Source organism: Tenrec ecaudatus, chromosome 2, assembly GCF_050624435.1.
Source record: "Tenrec ecaudatus isolate mTenEca1 chromosome 2, mTenEca1.hap1, whole genome shotgun sequence".
Taxonomy (NCBI): domain Eukaryota; kingdom Metazoa; phylum Chordata; class Mammalia; order Afrosoricida; family Tenrecidae; genus Tenrec; species Tenrec ecaudatus.
Window position 1 is genome coordinate 112,468,961 of NC_134531.1, and position 17,624 is coordinate 112,486,584.

Below are 17,624 nucleotides of genomic sequence, written 5' to 3' on the forward strand. Positions count from 1 at the left end.
TGAACTACTGGTGGAATAGATTTGAATTAACAAATGAGAGGAGGTTGCTTTGGGTTTTCCCTTTCTTTGTTAGTTAAATTAATTGGATATACAATAAACTGCCAGTAACTCAACAAATCTGTCTTGGACGAAGCACAACCAAAATTAAGAATGGCAAAACTTTCACTTTCTTGCTTTGGACATGTTCTCAGGAGAGAGAAATCTCTGGAGATGCTCCTCTTGCTTGGAGAGGGCCAGCAAGGAAACAGAAGGCCCTCAGTGAGATGAGCTGAAACATAACCTGACCAACATGACAGCACCTGATAAAAACAACAGGGTAAAATTGAATAAAAGTTCTAGACTTTCTAAACAAGAACGAGGAATATAAACAATTTAAAAGTGGAACCAGTTAATAATGTGGCAATTTTCTTATATGCAATGCATAATGTTTTGTCAAAAACGATGTTCTTTTCTTGTCATTTAATTATAGATTCAGTCTGCTAACTATAAATTTAAATCTTCAGTTTCCTTGTTAAGAATGGTTATGTAATGAAATTCTGATAGTCTGGAGCCTATGTGGCATGAGTAAACTTGCTTCTTAGGTAGTTGGACCAGATTTCAGAACCAGGAGCTATAGTAATATTTTGGAAAGTCTTTGAATTACTTTGAATTTCATATGTGTTTGCACATGTCAAGAGATACTTAGTTTTGCAAGTGTGATTTTTTAAAAAAGGATTTTCAACCAAGACTAACTAGTTATTTGCCTACTACAGCCAAGAAAATTACACAATCAATATGCTTACCCAACCTAATCAAACAAGTTGCTGTTGAGTCAATTCCAACTCAAGGTACACGGAGTCCAGTCCTGCTCTGCAAGGTTAACAAAATTGTGAACTTTGGAAACAGGTGGCCTGACCTTTCTCCCAGAAAGCTTTACCACCTGTACATCCTGAGATGCTGTCCCTATACATTACCAAGGTCAAACTATAGAAAAAATTAATATATTCTTGTTACTGCCTGGGAATAATGGTATTTTTAAGATTCTGTTTTATTGTGTTTTATATGAACCTATACACAGTGCATTAGGCCCTCCTTTAACAATTTTTATACAAATTGTTTCCTGTTCTTGATTAAAATTTCTGCAATGTATCAATATTCTTATTTCCCTTCTGTTTGTTCAGCTTCCATTGATCTGGCAAGCTTTGATTTCTGATCAATGCTGACCTCTTGGACTAATGAGGTTTTATTTTTTATTTAAGAAAATGTATTACTAACAGGTGACACTGGTTTTTTATACAAATCAATCTATTATTTGATGGAAAGGGGACCTGCCAAAATCACTTACATTTCAAATTCCAAGGTTATTTTAGAGTTATGTCCTTATGGGTTCCTTTAGTCTCTATCAGTCCAGTAAGTTTATTCTTTATATAAGAATAGGAAGTCTGTTTTATATATTTATTCTATCTTAACCCAGAATTTCCCACCACTTGTGTGTCATTTTGTCATAATGTGGTGGCATCTGTATGGCTCTGATGCTGGACCCTATATCACTGGTAATTTGAATGTCAGCAGGGCCATCCAACGTTAACAGGTTTCAGCAGAGCTTCAGATTATGAACAGACTCCAAGGAGAGAATTGGTTGCCCGCTTTACAGTAAGTAATCGCCGACACTTAATGCAAAATTTTGAAACGTTGTCACATACTGCAGGCCTGACTAATGAAATCATAACATTGTCAGAGAGTGACAGTGGGTGGGCCCCTCGAGTCACAAGGCACTGGAAATGGGACTGAGCAGGAACTGTTTTCTCCAAGCAGAGCTGACCATGGGGAAGTGCTGGAGTAAAGGCAGTGGGAGTGAAGCCTTCAGGGTCTTCATTTGCTAATGGGGCACAACTCAAGGTGAGAAAAAACAAGTGAAAAGGTTCACTAACAATCTGGATTTGGAATGTGCAAAGTATGAACCTAGGAAATGTTGAAGTTTTGAAAGATGAAATGGAATGATAAACATAATTCACTGGGCATTAGTGAGCAGAGATGTACTGGTATTGGACATTTTGAATCACATGGTTTACTACTTCAAAATAACATAGTCAAGAGGAGTGGGTTGCATTCCTTGTCAGAAAGCACATTTCAAGGTTTATCTCGAAGTAAAATACTCTCTGTGATAGGATTATATCAATCCATAGTCATCGAAATCTAATTAATGCAAGCATTATACAATTTTATGCACCAACCACAAAAGCTGGTGATAAAGACTTTGAAGAATTATACCAACAATTCCATCAGGAATTTTTAAAACATGTAATAGAGATAGATTGATAATTATTGATAATTGGAATGCAAAATTGGAAATAAAGACGTAAGAGTAATTGGAGAAAATTGATTTGGTGACAAAAATGAAGCTAGAGATCGCATGATGGAATTTTGAAAAGCCAAGGACTTGTTCATAGCAACTACCATATCGCACCAACACACAACACAACACACATGGACTGACACAGAAATCAAATTGACCACATCTGTGGGAAGATACAATGGAGAAGCTCAATAACAGCAGCTAAAACCAGACCATGCGTGATTGCTGAAGAGACCAACAATTGCGCCTATGTAATTTCAGGATAAAGCTGAAGAAAATTAAAACAAGGCCATGAGAAGCAAAATACAACCTTCAGTCTATCCCACATGAATTTTGTGAGCATCCCAGGAACAGATTTGATTCATTAAACACTAATGACAGGAGACCTGGTGAGCTGTGGAAGGACATCAGGACCATCATTCATAAAGAAAGCAAAACGCCATTAAAAAGACAAGAAAGAAAGAAAAGCTCAAAGGGGATGTTAGAAGACACACTCACACTTGATCTTAATTTTAGAATAGTTAAAACAAATGAAAGAAGGGATGAAGTAGAAGAGCTGAATGGAAATTTTCAAAGGGAAACTTGAGAAGAAAAACCAAATATTATAAAGAAATGTGCAAAAACCTAGAATTAGAAAATCAAACAGGAAAAACATGCCCAGCATATCTTAAACTGAGAAAAAGTCATGTCTCAAATAGCAATATTGAAAGATTCTATAGACAAAATAGTGAGTGATGTAGGAGGAATCAAAAGAAGCTGAAGAGAACACAGTCACTGTACCAAAAAGAATTAGTCAAAAGTCCATAATTTCAGGAGATAGCACCTGAGCAAGAACCAATGGGAAAACTGAAGGAAGAAGTTCAAACTACATTGAATGCACTAGCCAAAAACAAGGCTCCAGAAATTGATGAAATGCCCATTGGAATATTTCACCAAGAGGAAGAAGCACTGTAAGCACCCACTAGTTAAAACCAGGAAATTTGGAAGACAGCTACTTGGTCAACTGACTGAAAGCAATCCACAGCTGTGCTTCTTCCAACGAAAGGTGACACCGCAGAATGCTCAAACAATATCACCGATAGCAGATGCATGTAAATTTTTTTTTGCATGTAAAATTTGACTGAAGATCATCCAACAAAGATTTCAGCAGTATATTGAAAGGGAGTTGCCAGTGTTCAGACCACATTCAGAAAAGAACATGGAACATAGTATGTCATTGCTGATATTAAATGGATCTTGGTTCAAAGCAGAGAATACCAGAAAGATATTTGTGTTTCCTTGACTATACTAAGGCATTTGACTGAGTGGATTATTACAAAATATGGATGTCATTGAGAAGAAGGGGAATTCCAGAATGCTTCATAGGAGGATCTATTATATTGATTAAGAGGCTGTGGTGCCAAGACAACATAGGAACACTGCAAGATTTAAAATCAGGAAAGATGTGTTTCAGGGTTGTATCCTTTCACCATACTAATTCAATTTGTATACTGAGAAAATCATCAGAGAAGCTGGCTTACATGAAGAAGAGTGTGGCATCAGGATTGAAGAAATGCTTATTAACAATCTATGATATGCAGATAACACACCTTGCTTGCTGAAAATGAGGAGGACTTGAAGCATTTGTTGATGAAGATCAAGGAATGCAGTCTTCAATTTGGATTACAACTCAATAAAAAGATAAAAATCCCCACCAGTGGACAAATAAGTAACTTCATGATAAATGGAGAGATTGAAGTTTTTAAGCATTTTGTGTTTGATTTCTTGAACGCTGCTTCCATGAGTGTTGATTATACATCTAAGCCAGATGAAATCCTTGACAATTTCAATCTTTTCTCCTTTTAGCATGGTGTTACCTATTGGTTCACTTTTCAGGATTTGGGTATGCTGAAGTTTGAAGTTTTTGATTTTCATCAGCATGTGCTCTTAGTCCTCCTCTGTCTCGGCAAGCAATGTTTTAAAAATGCATATCACAGGGTATTCATAAGCCTTCCTCCAACCCTGATGCTATGTTCTCCATATGGTTCAGTTTCTTTGGTAATTTGCTGTGTTCAACTGGATTTTATGAAGAGGAAAAAGCAGTGATGGAGAGAGAGAGAGAGAGAGAGAGAGAGAGAGAGATCATTGTCAATAGTCTTTTCTATCAAGACAGTATTTCACACAATTGCAGGTGTGAACCCAGTCTGGCTCAAGTTCATGGATAAGAATGCATATTGAATAAGACCACCCACATCCTCATTTTAACCACGCCGCATTCCCTTGTTCTGTTTCAAGGACTCCCTCTTGGTCCATATATGCATTCCACGGTTTTCTGTGATTCACACAGTCCAATACTTTTACATTGTCACTGAAACACAAGAAATCTCTTTCTGGTATTCTCTGATTTCAGTCAAAATCCATCTGATGTCACCAACGATATCCTTCCGGCCACATCTTTTTCTGAATCTAGCTTGAAATTTTCCCAAAGCATCTTTTATGATTAAAACTTTATAGAGGGGCTTAGGAGAGGAGATGGGTCAGTCAGCGTGTGAGGTAGTACCGATGAAGAACACAGCTTTCCCCCAGATCCTGGATACTTCCTCCGCCCAACTACCATGATCCGAATTCTACCTTGCAGGGCTGGATAGGACAGAGGCTGTACACTGGTACATATGAGGGCTGGAGGCACAGGGAATCCAGGGTGGATGATACCTTCAGGACCAAGGGTGTGAGGGACGATGCTGGGAGAGTGTAGGGTGAGTGGGTTGGAAAGGGGGAACTGATTACAAGGATCCACATGTGACCTCTTCCCTGGGAGAGGGACAGCAGAGAAGGGGGGGGAAGGGAGACTCCGGATAGGGCAAGATATGACAAAATAACGATGTACAAATTACCAAGGGCACATGAGGGAGGGGGGTGTGGGGAGGGAGGGGAAAAAAAAGAGGACCTGATGCAAAGGGCTTAAGTGGAGAGCAAATGCTTTGAGAATGATTGGGGCGGGGAATGTATGGATGTGCTTTATACAATTGATGTATGTATATGTATGGATTGTGATAAGAGTTGTATGAGTCCCTAATAAAATGTAAAAAAAGAAAAGAGGATTAAAAAAAAGAAAATGATTATGGCAAAGAATGTACAGATGTGCTTTATACAATTGATGTATGTATATGTATGGACTGTGATAAGAGTTGTATGAGCCCCTAATAAAATGTTTTAAAAAAAACTTCAGGCTTGGTTTATTTTCTTCAACTTTCCATCTTGAGAAATACTAAGTGTTTTCTTCGCTTTTATTTTCTAACTTCAAGTCTTTGTACATCTCTTATTTTTTTCTAAGTTGTTGCCACCTTTTCATTTACTGTATGCATATGGATAAGAGTGGTGAACTAGATCCAAGACATTACAGTTGATAGTCTTTCAAGTAATAAATTCTATTAGTGACATTGTCCCACAATTCAACACTATCCTGAAACCCTGTTGATCTCATAATCCCTTATAGACTTTCCTCTATAATCCTATAAAGAACAGTTCTGTATTTATCAACTGTCATTTTGGGGGTATTTTTATTTACAAATCATATTAAAACATCATCGCTTATTTACCAGTTTCCAGTGTAACTTGGGGAAGTGATTCATGTTAAATAATTCATATTCCATTAATTTAATGTATGGTTACTTTCCAGAATGCTGTTTGAACTTGTATTGGTCTTACAATTATTACCAATGAGTCATTTAACTTTTTTCCTGAGTCCTAGCCAAACACATCTCACTGAAATTTATTGAAATTGTTGACTGGTCTTTCAGCAATGAGCCATTTTAAAGAGATGTCAGGTCCTCAAAATATGACTGTACAAGAAATATGGAACTAAAATAACCAGTAGATCATTTTCAATAAGGCGGAATCTTTATTTGTCATGACAACAGAAATGTTCTTAAGCAATTTTTTTCTTTCCCCCTGCCTTATATCAATCCAAACATAAACATTATTTAAAGCTTAACTGTCTATGAAAATCTATTATTTAAAAGTAATTGGCAGTCCAATTTGCCATTAAAAGATGTGAGTTGTATCTCACTTTTTGCAGTAAAGCAAAAGGAAAGTAGTATTAGGATGTAAGCATTGTGATAAGTAATACAACTAGAAACTATTTGTCCTAATATGCAAGTAGTTGTTTATTATGAGTTTTGTAAGATTCACTAAAAGTATTTACTGAATCTATTCAAAGTTTTGATATCCAACTTTGCCATTTTTAACTGATTTTAGGCAAATTACTTAATATCTAATTATTCTCAACTGTAAAATGTGTAATAATAATCAAATTATTATCTCATTTTCATAACAGAAATATAACTAAACCCCTTACAAATGAATACACAATACAATTAGCATATTGTTTTATTGAGTTATTGCTTGTTCAACCCACAAGCTGGTATGGACCATTCTAAATTATAAGTATTATTTATGTAATTTTAGAGACTGAGAATTTTTTCTTTAGTTTAACTAATATTACAGTTTTGAAAATAAAAATTTTGGTGATCTTTCAAATGCTTGCAAATTTCTAGTTGGACTAGGAGTACCCTACAACAATCAGCAGACCACTCAATACGCTTTCCAGAATCCATGCTGTGCTGGGAAATCCTAGGTGTTTTGTTATTCTCCCTCCTTAAAAAAAACAAAAACACAACCAAAAAAGCCTCCTTTGATCATTTTAGCTTACTTTGGGCAGAGGGAGAATAGTAATTTCCAATAAAACATTACATGAAAGAAAAGTAAAGTTAGTTGTAAGCTATACATGTTAAGGTAATTGAGATGTCCAAAAAGAAATATTTCAATTTTATATAAATAAATTGAAACTGAATTATATTGATCCCACTCTGAGTACTAGTATTCTTTTAGATTATATTTCTAACTATTCAAAGAAATTAAATCTATATTTATCTAAGAATGATGCAGCATTGGTGCATTATTTAAAGATTTATAGATTTTTCAAAATTCCCTAAAGAATTACAAAGGATTTTGAGTAGGCAAAAAGAACGTTCAGTAAAACAAATAAAATTGGAGAACTAAGATGCCTACAAAAGTCCCATTATTCTCAAGGCTACTCGTAGTTTGTTAGGATAGATAGAATCAAATGTCTTAGCATAATCAATAAAATATCAATAAACATTTCTCACTTTTAAGCAAGCTAAGATTCATCTGACATCAGCAATGACATCCCTTGCTCCCTATCCTCTCCTGAATCTGGCCTGAAATTCTGGCTGCTCCCTGTCAGTGTCCTGCTGCAACCATTTTTGGGTGGTCTTCAGCAAAATTTATTTGACTGTGAGATCAATGATATTGCTCTATAGTTTGATCCTTCTTTTGGTCACCTTTCTTTGGGTTGTGCAGAAATATGGAGCTCTTCCAGTCAGTGGGTCAAGTAGCTGTCTTCCAAGTTTCCTGGCATAGATGAGTAAGTGATTCCAGTGCTTCTTCAACTTGTTGAAACATTTCAGTTGGCATTTCATCAATTCCTGGAACTTGTTTTTGGCTAATTCTTTCAGAACAACTTGAACTTTTCCCTTTATTGCCATTGTTTTTTCTCATAAGTTCCCTCCTGAAATGGTTGAATGTGGACTAGACTCATGTAGCTATCACGAATTTAATTTTAGCTAAAGTACAAACCTATGCAATGGAGAACTAATAGATATTTCAACAAATATTCTGAGACAATTGAATTTCATATGGCATATACAAAATTAATACAAAATGGACTGCAGACCTAATATAAGAGGGAAAACTATAAAACTCATAAAATGAAATAGATTCATAAACCTTCATGGCCCTAAATTCTGCATCTGTTTCTTCAATATGACATCAAAATTAAAAACCAAAAATATAAATTGGACTCCTGAAAAATTTAACATTTTTGTGCATCAAAGAATACTACCAAGAAAGTAAAAACACAACCCAAAGAGTAGGAGAATATATTTCCAAACCATATATATGATAATGATGTAGCATTTAAAATATATAAAAGACATACTCAACAACAAAACGACAAACAAACCAATCAGAAGACGATTTAAATATATATTTCTCACCAAATCATCTCAGCAAGATGATCAACATCATTAACCATTAGCTAAATCCAAATTAAAAACATGAAAAAAACATTTCATATACATTAGGTTTTCTATAATTAAAAATGAGCACATAAATAACAGCTGTTACTGGTGGGAAAAGGAAATGTGGTGGGTGGCACTGCCTGGTAAGTTGTATTCCTGCTGTAAATGTGGACAGTTCACACCCACCAGCCACTCCATGGGAGAAAGATAAGGCTATCCGGTCCTGTAATGATTTACAGCCTCAGAAAACATGTACAGGGTCCCACTAATTGAAATTGGTTCTGTGGCTGTTCAAATTGGTTGGTTGGTTCCTGTTTCTGTTTATATGTGGAAACGTAGAACCCTCATGCACAGTTAATGAAAGTCACAAAAGACTTAACAATAAGCTATTTCCTATCTGTATGTATTAGTCTGGGTACTTTAGAGAAACAAATCCACAGAAACTCATGTATAAGAGAGAGTTTTATATAAAGGATAAGTGCGCATCAAGGAAACATCCCAACCCAGTGCTGCCCAAGCCCACAAGTCTAATATTAACCCATATGTCCGACACCAATCCACAAAGTCCTCCTCCAGCTAGCAAAACACACACAATGATGCTGACTGCAGGAGGAAAACCGAGTAAGTGAACGTGTAAGCATCTCAGTGCTGGCAGGGGTCTCTACACAGGTGCTCCAGCACCCAAGGTTACATCGGGGTACGTCCATGTGGCTTCTCCTCAGGGATGTCTTGCAGGAAGTGAGCCTTGCCAGCTGAAGCAGGGAACTGGCTAAGGCAGTTGCACCCTGGCCCAACCATCACAAAGCAAGACTTGAGTACTAGAAACACGAGGCTCACTGATCCATTTTATCCCTCCGCCCTTCAATTAACCCCATATGTGTTTTTTGGCCAGGTTGGCACAATAGACTATCTACCCCACTTTCCATAAAAGGTAAAGGTGAACAGAAAAAGAAAATAATTCATAAAAGAAGTTTTTAGGAAAGTCTTTTATTACTAGCAGGCAAAATAAAGATGTCCAATAGTACTTCTTAGACTTCAGAACTATATACCCTATATTGTACAAAATTTTTATCACTATACATTTTGTTTTAATAAATCATACTTAATTCAATTAAAATGATCATAATAAAATATTTACTCTAATAAAATATAATCATTAATTGTGTATTCTTTTCATAATATAAATCTTTTATATTAATCTTTCTTCCTGTACCACTTGTAATTTATAAAAATTTTGTAAATATATTTGTCACAGAATTTGATGGTCTAAAAATAAAAGAAAATCATATGGCAGGGATAAAATGTCAACAGAATACATTGGCTTCATCTCTACCACTTCTTAGGTCAAAGAAGTGCCTCTCTGATTCAAATTAACAGCAATTAGAAATGAGTACATTTTAATTGTGTCTTCTTGTTCCAGTGAACATGTGGCAGAGGATGGAGATAAGGAAGAATGTCCTTCTTGCTCAAAATATCTATTATTTGAATAAGCCATTGACATCCATTATCTAATAGCACCCAAATATTATTTCCAATTTTATAATCAGGTAGATGGTACTTAAAAAGTTGTGCTTAAAAATTAACATGCTCAGAATAAGTCTTAATGTGTTACATATTAGAGATAAGATATTCAATATTTATCATTGTGTTTTACTTTTATCTCATTTCCTCTACAGGGAAAAATCTATTATTTCATTGTTGCCCTTTAAGTTCACAAAAATTTTATGATATAATTTAATGGTTTAATAGAATTGTATGAAATATTTTTTCTTACGTGTATCAACAGATTTTATATTATAACTCATTTTCCTGATATTTACCAGGACATGATCTCTACTTGGTATCATCATGGACTTTGAATGAGATAGAAACTGCACAGTGATGTGGTTCCAATGATGTCAGATTGTCAGATGAGATGTTACATTAAGTGGTGTTTATGGTTATGCTACATATTCACTAGTAGTTTAACTGATTCCTTTGCTCTTGTTATGGGAACTAAGCAAAAAAATATATAAACTATTGACATAAAAGAATGCAATTTAAAATCTAAAACCTGTCAGTGCATGTGAAAGAACCTCTCCAACAATTCTGCCTATACAGGTGAGAAGTATCATAAATGGTTTCGTTAAGCTGACCTAAATCTCACAGCAGTGCATGGGATCACATATCATATGAAGAGAAATTTGCCACACTTCTCAAATTACTGGTATTAAGAAATTCCAGAATGATGCTCATAACCTGGAATTAAAGGTTTAAACAGAAATTAGTTAAGCGACTGCTTAGGGAAAAAATGTATGATTAAGACATTTAACCTGACCTTATTTAAAATCGTAAGAATGTAGAAGTGAGAGTATGATTCAGATGCACAAATCCTTAGATCAGATACTGTATTATAAATACTAGCCCAGTGGTATGTTTGTCTTTTCTAATGACTATGTTCAATGAGACAAGTCCCTGATTCTTTTAAGAGAATGATTCTTTTCTTTGTAAATTTATCAAAAACACTTCCTATGATGCTTATTTCCTGGCTATGGTAAATATCAAGTCAATCGTGTCCCCAATCACAGCATTTGAGACAGTATTTACTTTCACTAGTATTAATTTCCCACACTGTGTTTCCCTGAGTCATACTCATCACTTCCCAAAGTAGAACAGCCTTGGATAGTTCCTGAGACCATTATTCGGCCAGTTTCTTACTCTCTAACAACTAGAGAAAAATAAGATCATTGCAGTGTACTTTCCACTCTCTAAAGTTGTGATTGTTTCAGCTTTGTACTTCTTCACATCTCTTACTTTCTAAAAGTGTATGTAAGGTTAATAGAACTGCCTCAATATTTGTGACATTGCTATTTTTGTATTTAAATGCGTGATTGAAGTCACCAGAAATATGTGGATTGCTGAAGAAAAGACATTTGGCAAAATTCAACATCCACTCTTGATAAAAAAAAAAAGTCAATAAAATAGGAGTAGAAGGGAAATTGCTCAACATGAAAAAGCCCATATGTGCAAAACCAATGACTAGCACCTCACTTCATGGAGAGAAATTGAACCCCCCTCCCATTCAAATGGGAACTACACAGGGTTGCCCTATAGTACCACTCTTATATATAGTCTTGGAAGTCATTGCCACAGTTAAGAGACATCTGTACTGTCTTAATTAATATTGTATAATTTACCTCTCCTTGATCTTTCTGGGTTCTGATAGCTATTGAGATGGCTACACAGAAACTCAGACAAAATTCATGATAAAAGAGTTTATTAAGGAACTTAGCAAGTTCTAATGCCAGTGGGAAATGCTTAGGGTATTTGTTTACTAGAATTTTTTACAAAGTTTCAAGTACACTGATAAATATCCAAAAGGCCATATTGCCCAGCTGAAAGCCTCAACCTGAAGGCAATCAGTTCAAGCTCAGTGACTCAACAAATCCAGCTCTGAGTTATGTTCACAGAGGCACCCTGCTCTTCAAGCCAGACCCCTGAAGAAAAGCACTCATCTTAGCTTGCTCTGTGGGTCAGGAAGTCACAGACTCTATTTCATACCCTGGCTCCTAGTTTTGATGCTGTTCTTCTGATAGTATAGCTGTCATTATGATCCAGGATGTTCATTCCACAGGGATCTCAAGTGCAAGGAAGACCTCCACACCTGGCTCTCTCTGATAGTGAGATCCCCTTCTCTTGCTTCCTGGAGGGCTCATTTTATGCACAACAGGATGAAACTTCAAGGAATCCTATTATAATTACTCACTGGTGAGTCCTATCAGTCAGTACCTTTCTCCACCTTAGCATACACATGCAGGGAAAGGTCATGTAGTGAGAGTTAGAGACTTCAACTAAAAGATCTGTATTAAATAATTCCATGCCCCTGCAACAGCAAAAAAAATATTAAAGGCATCCACATTGGCACAGAAGAAGCAAAACTCTCTTTATTTGCAGATTATATAATCCTATATATAGAAAACCCCAAAGATTCAATTTAAAAATTACTGAACTAATAGAAAAATTTGGTAAAATAGCAGGCTGTGTTAGACAGGGTTCTCTAGAGAGACAAAATCAGATTGCTAATAATTATATAAATATATATACAACACAAGAAATGAACAGTTAAATTATATATAGATAGGTAATACAAGAAATGAACAGTTAAATTATAAATTAGTACAAATTGCAACTCACTCCCGTGAGAGTGTTGTGAGACACTGGCAGTCCTTTGAGTCTTGAGGGCCACCAGGTAGTCCTCTACAGAGATAATTCCAGCTATCTGAGCACAGGCAGCAAACAGCCAGGCAGGTCGCCAACAGTCAGTCCTCTGCTCAAGAGATGTAAATTCCAATTAGTGTGGCAAAGCAGGTCTTGAAGGAAACTCAACTTACAGCGACACCCTCCACAGTTTAGGCATCCCACAGGTAATGTAGATTGAATATTGAGGCACAGAACAAGCAATGCAGCCACACAGTGGTCCGATGATCAAAGAACGAGAGACAAGAAAGGCGAGGCTCGCAGAGGCATTCATCTCTCCGCCCTACAAGTAATCTCACGTGTGTTTACCAGCCAGGCTGGCACAATAAACTAACTTCCTCACAGGTTGTAAGATCAACATATGGAAATTACTTGGATTCTTGCCTATTTCTGAAGATGCCACTGAAAATAAAATTAAAAGGACAATATCATTTATAGTAATGCTCCAAAAATCAGATATCTAGGAATAAATCTTACCAGGGGGTAAAAAAACTTTTACAAAGAAACCTTTCTACAATGAAACAACGATTCTACAATGTAGAAATGAAACATTTCTACAAGATTAAAAGTGATTTACACAAATGGAAGAATGCTCCTGAGTAGGAAGACTAAATATGCTAGACATGTCGATATTTCCCAAAACACTTTATAAATTCAAGTTCGATTCAAATTCCTGCACAATTCTTCAAAGAAATGAAAAAAGGACCACCAATTTTATGTAGAAAAAAACCCAGGATAATCAAAATACTATTTAAAAATAACCCAAATTTAGAGACTTTTCATTCCCAGATTTTAAAATTTACCATATAGCCACAAAAAACAATAAAAGGTTGATATTGGTACAATAGACATGAGGACCAGATGATTAGAATTGAGAAGTCAGAAATACAACCTACTACCTAATAGATACCTGATCTTTGGTAGACGACTAAAACACAGTAAGTGGAGGAAGAGATCGCATTTTCAATAAATGGCACTGGAAACATTGGCTCTCCGCTTGCAAAAGAATGAAACAAGATCTATAGTTCATGCCACCTACAGAAATGAAGATGAATTCAAGATGGATTAAAGACCTAAATAACTCAATAGTCATGAAGAGCATCAACGAAAAAGTATGGACAAACTAAAGAGCCCTAACATGAGGCATAAAAACAGTATTGAGCATAATGAAAAACACACCGCAGAAGACAAAATGGAGGATGAGGCCCTTCTAAAATTAAACATTTAGGAAAATCAAAACACTTCATCAAAAAGTTAAAAGAGAGTCCTCAGATTGACAAAAATATATTTAGGAATGATATATCAGAAAACAGGATAATTTCAAGGTTCATAGGAAACTCCAGCATCCTAATAACAAGTATTCAAATAACTCAATCAAAATTGGACACAAGACATAAATAGACAATTTACTAAAGATGATTTCCAAACTGCCAACAATCATATGAAGAAATATTCGAGTTCATTAGCAATAAGGGAAATACAAATTAAAATGAGATGCCAACTCACACTGACATTCTTAGTGAAATTAAAAAGCAAACAACCAGAAAATAATAAATGTTGGGTAGAATATGGGGAGATTGGAATACTCATAAATTGCTGGTGGGATTGTAGAATTGTACAACCACTGTGGAAAACAGTATGGCCATTCCTTAAATAAATGCAAATAGAAATACCTTAGAATCGTCCAATCTCTACATAGTACATACCCTAGAGAAATAAAGAACAAAGCTTGAATAAACATATGCACACTTATGATTATTGCAGCAATTTCTATAATAATAAAAATATGGAAACAATGCTCACCAAAGATACATACAATAGATAGATAGATAGATAGATAGATAGATAGATAGATAGATAGATAGATAGATAGATAGATAGATAAACTCTGGTACATTCACACAATGAAATTATGCATCCTTAAAAATCAACAATAAGTTTGTCAAGCACCCGCAGGCATGAATCAGGCATTATGCTTAGCAAAATTAGTCGAAGTCATATTTTATGACTCCATTGTTATAAAAGACAATAAAGAAAAAGAAAAATGATTTTCACACAAATAGATAAGATTTAACTACTGCAACGACAGCACTGGGGTGAGGAGGGGGAGAAAGAAAGGACAGGGACCTCTGCAGGAATGCCACCGATGTGATCGGATGTGTTCCGTGCAAGTACACAGAATGTTTCTCTTTACAAGTATCATATTCCACAAGCAAGATGGAAGCGTATATATATAGATTAATTAAAATGATAAAGAAGTGAATTTCTTTTAAAAAAGAGAGAAGGGATACAGACTTTAAAACGCTCCAGATTCCTTCATGATCCAGTCTACACACTAGTCTGACTGTCTGTGAAAGAAGGAGAGGTAGAACTGAAATAGTTGTGGGCTCTTTTGTGCCATGGAAGGTCATTTCCAACAACAAAATAATAATAAGGAATTCACCAGTGAAACAATTCCGTTTGAATATTACTTATAAGTAAAGTTGTAGATTTGATTTTAGTTCAATTTCTTTAGTAGATAAAGATCTATTTAAGTCATTTATTTCATATTGTGCTAGTTTTAGCAGTTTCTCAAATTATACATATTATCTAAGTTTTCAAAAATCTTGGTATAAATTGTTTATAATGTGTTATTGTTATATTTTTAATGTCTTAATATTTGTAGAGTAATCCCTTCAGACTTTCCTAATTTTTCTAATTTGTAGTTTTTCCTTTGTTAGCAGGGGTTCAATTAGAAAACGAAATCACTATGAATATTAAAGACTATGTTAGTTATTCCCTAAGATAAACACGAAAGAGGTAGCTCAATATGTTCTTTTGAAATCTATTCCAAAAACACACTGCCAAGGGGGGGAAAGTAAAGTTCTAAACCGGGGACTCACCATTTGTATAAATACATTATATGTGCTTTTGCTAGTAAATACACCCAATCAGAGCATATTTCATAGTAAATACCCTGTGAAAACAGGGATAAATAGAAACTGTCCTTAGCAAACAGGATCCTCTTTTACTTTTTCTCCTTCCTTCTCCCTCCATCCCTCCTTTTCTTCTATCTTTCCTTTTCCCTCTCAGTTTGTTTATCTATATATTTATTTTTATGAGTATGTTTTCTGAAACAGCCCAGACTCTCTTTGGAAGGGTACAGGATGGCAAATAACACTGACGATTGTAAAATTTGATGTCTCAAATGTTAAGCTTATTTCTAGGTATAATTGACCTGCTTATTCCAAAAAATGGCACACATTTTCCTCTAAGTGCTCCAGTATTTGAGATATGGAACACATACCCTGTCCCACCCTTCATTCTACTCCCCCCAGAGTATTTTGAGCTGGTGTTAGCTAGCGAGCGATAAAGGAAAAGCACACTGACTTCATTTAATGAAGCGTGTGTGGTACGAAATATTTAGTTCAAGTTAAAATTCACATGGTGTCCTTTGATTTAATGATATATTTGAACAGTGAAAATTACCCATATATACTCGTGTGTAAACCGAGTTTTTCAGCACAAAAAAATGTGCTTCAAAACTGGGGGGTTTTTTGTGCTGAAAAACTGGGGTTCGGCTTATACACGGGTCAGTGGTACACCCGCCCCAGCCAGGTAACCGGATGAGCACCCGTTATCTTGTAGGTGATTGCTGTTTCTCCGTTGTTCATTCAATGCCCCGCTGACACTGCAGGGCTTTGAATATTTGTTTACTCGCACCTAACCAATCAGTGCCGTCCTAGGACCTGTATCTTTAAATAAACCTTTTAAAAACCATGTGCGAAGGATGTGGCATGAATGGATGTCATCTGGTCAAGCCCGACTAACAAAAGGAGGAAATCTCATGAAGCCTGACATAGAGTTAATAGCAAAGTGGGTTCGAGATGCATGGGAAGACATTCCAGAAGACATGGTGTGACGTGCCTTCCAGAAATGTAGTATTAGTAATGCTGTGGATGGCAGTGAAGACTGCGCTTTGTATGAAAATGACAGCAGTGATGGTGATGACGGCGATCTCAGTGAGGACAGCGTCTATGATGACCTCACACCAGCTGAAGCTCTGCACTGGGATACGGATGATGATGAGGAATCCAGTTTTGAAGGATTTTAACTCTCTACATTTTAGCTTGGTTGCTGATTGAGCTCAGGGAATAGTACTCTTAAGGTATTATTGTTGATACCTTATTTTTTTTATCGAGGCCATTTTCCACTTACTGTGCTAGCTTACTAATGTTAAATGACTTGTCCTTTTATTTATGTTTTTAAATTAAAATTAATATTTAAATACATTACCCCACTGATATATCAATTTTTAGTAATTTTATTTCCATTTGTTTTTATTATTGAAACTCACCAATAGCTTCTGCATTTTCCACCCTAGGCTTATACTTGAGTCAATCAGTTTTTCTGGTTTCCCAGGTAATAATTAGGTACCTTGGCTTATACTCGGGTCAGCTTATATTCGAGTCTATATGGTATATGAACTTGGAATGTTTCTCAAGTATAACTTCACCTTTTTTAGGAACAGAGTAACAGGCAATTCCAATTTGTTGTCTTTAAAAGGGTTACTGTACAATAAACAAGGATCCCCGAGGGCACAGTGGGTTTTGTGTTTGACTGTTCACCATAAGGTCAGCTAGGGGAGCACCCAACCCACTCTGCAAGAGAAAGATGAGGCTTTCAGTTCACTTAAAGATTAGTCTCAGAAACCCATAGGAAAATTCTACTCTGTCCTACAACATCACAATGAGTTGTAATCGGCCGACTGGTACTGAGTTTGGTGCAATAAACAGATTCAAATGTTCTAAAAAAGCAAACGAATCTGTCAGATTTCAAATCCCTTATGAAAATTAAAACATTCCAGTCTTGTTATAAGATGACACAAATTCTCCACCTGTGCACAGAAACTCTTAAAAAAATAAAAAACAATTTTTTTTCTTATAAAGAAGCTTCAAAAAAAATTTTTAAAAAAAGAAGCTTCAAATCAAACT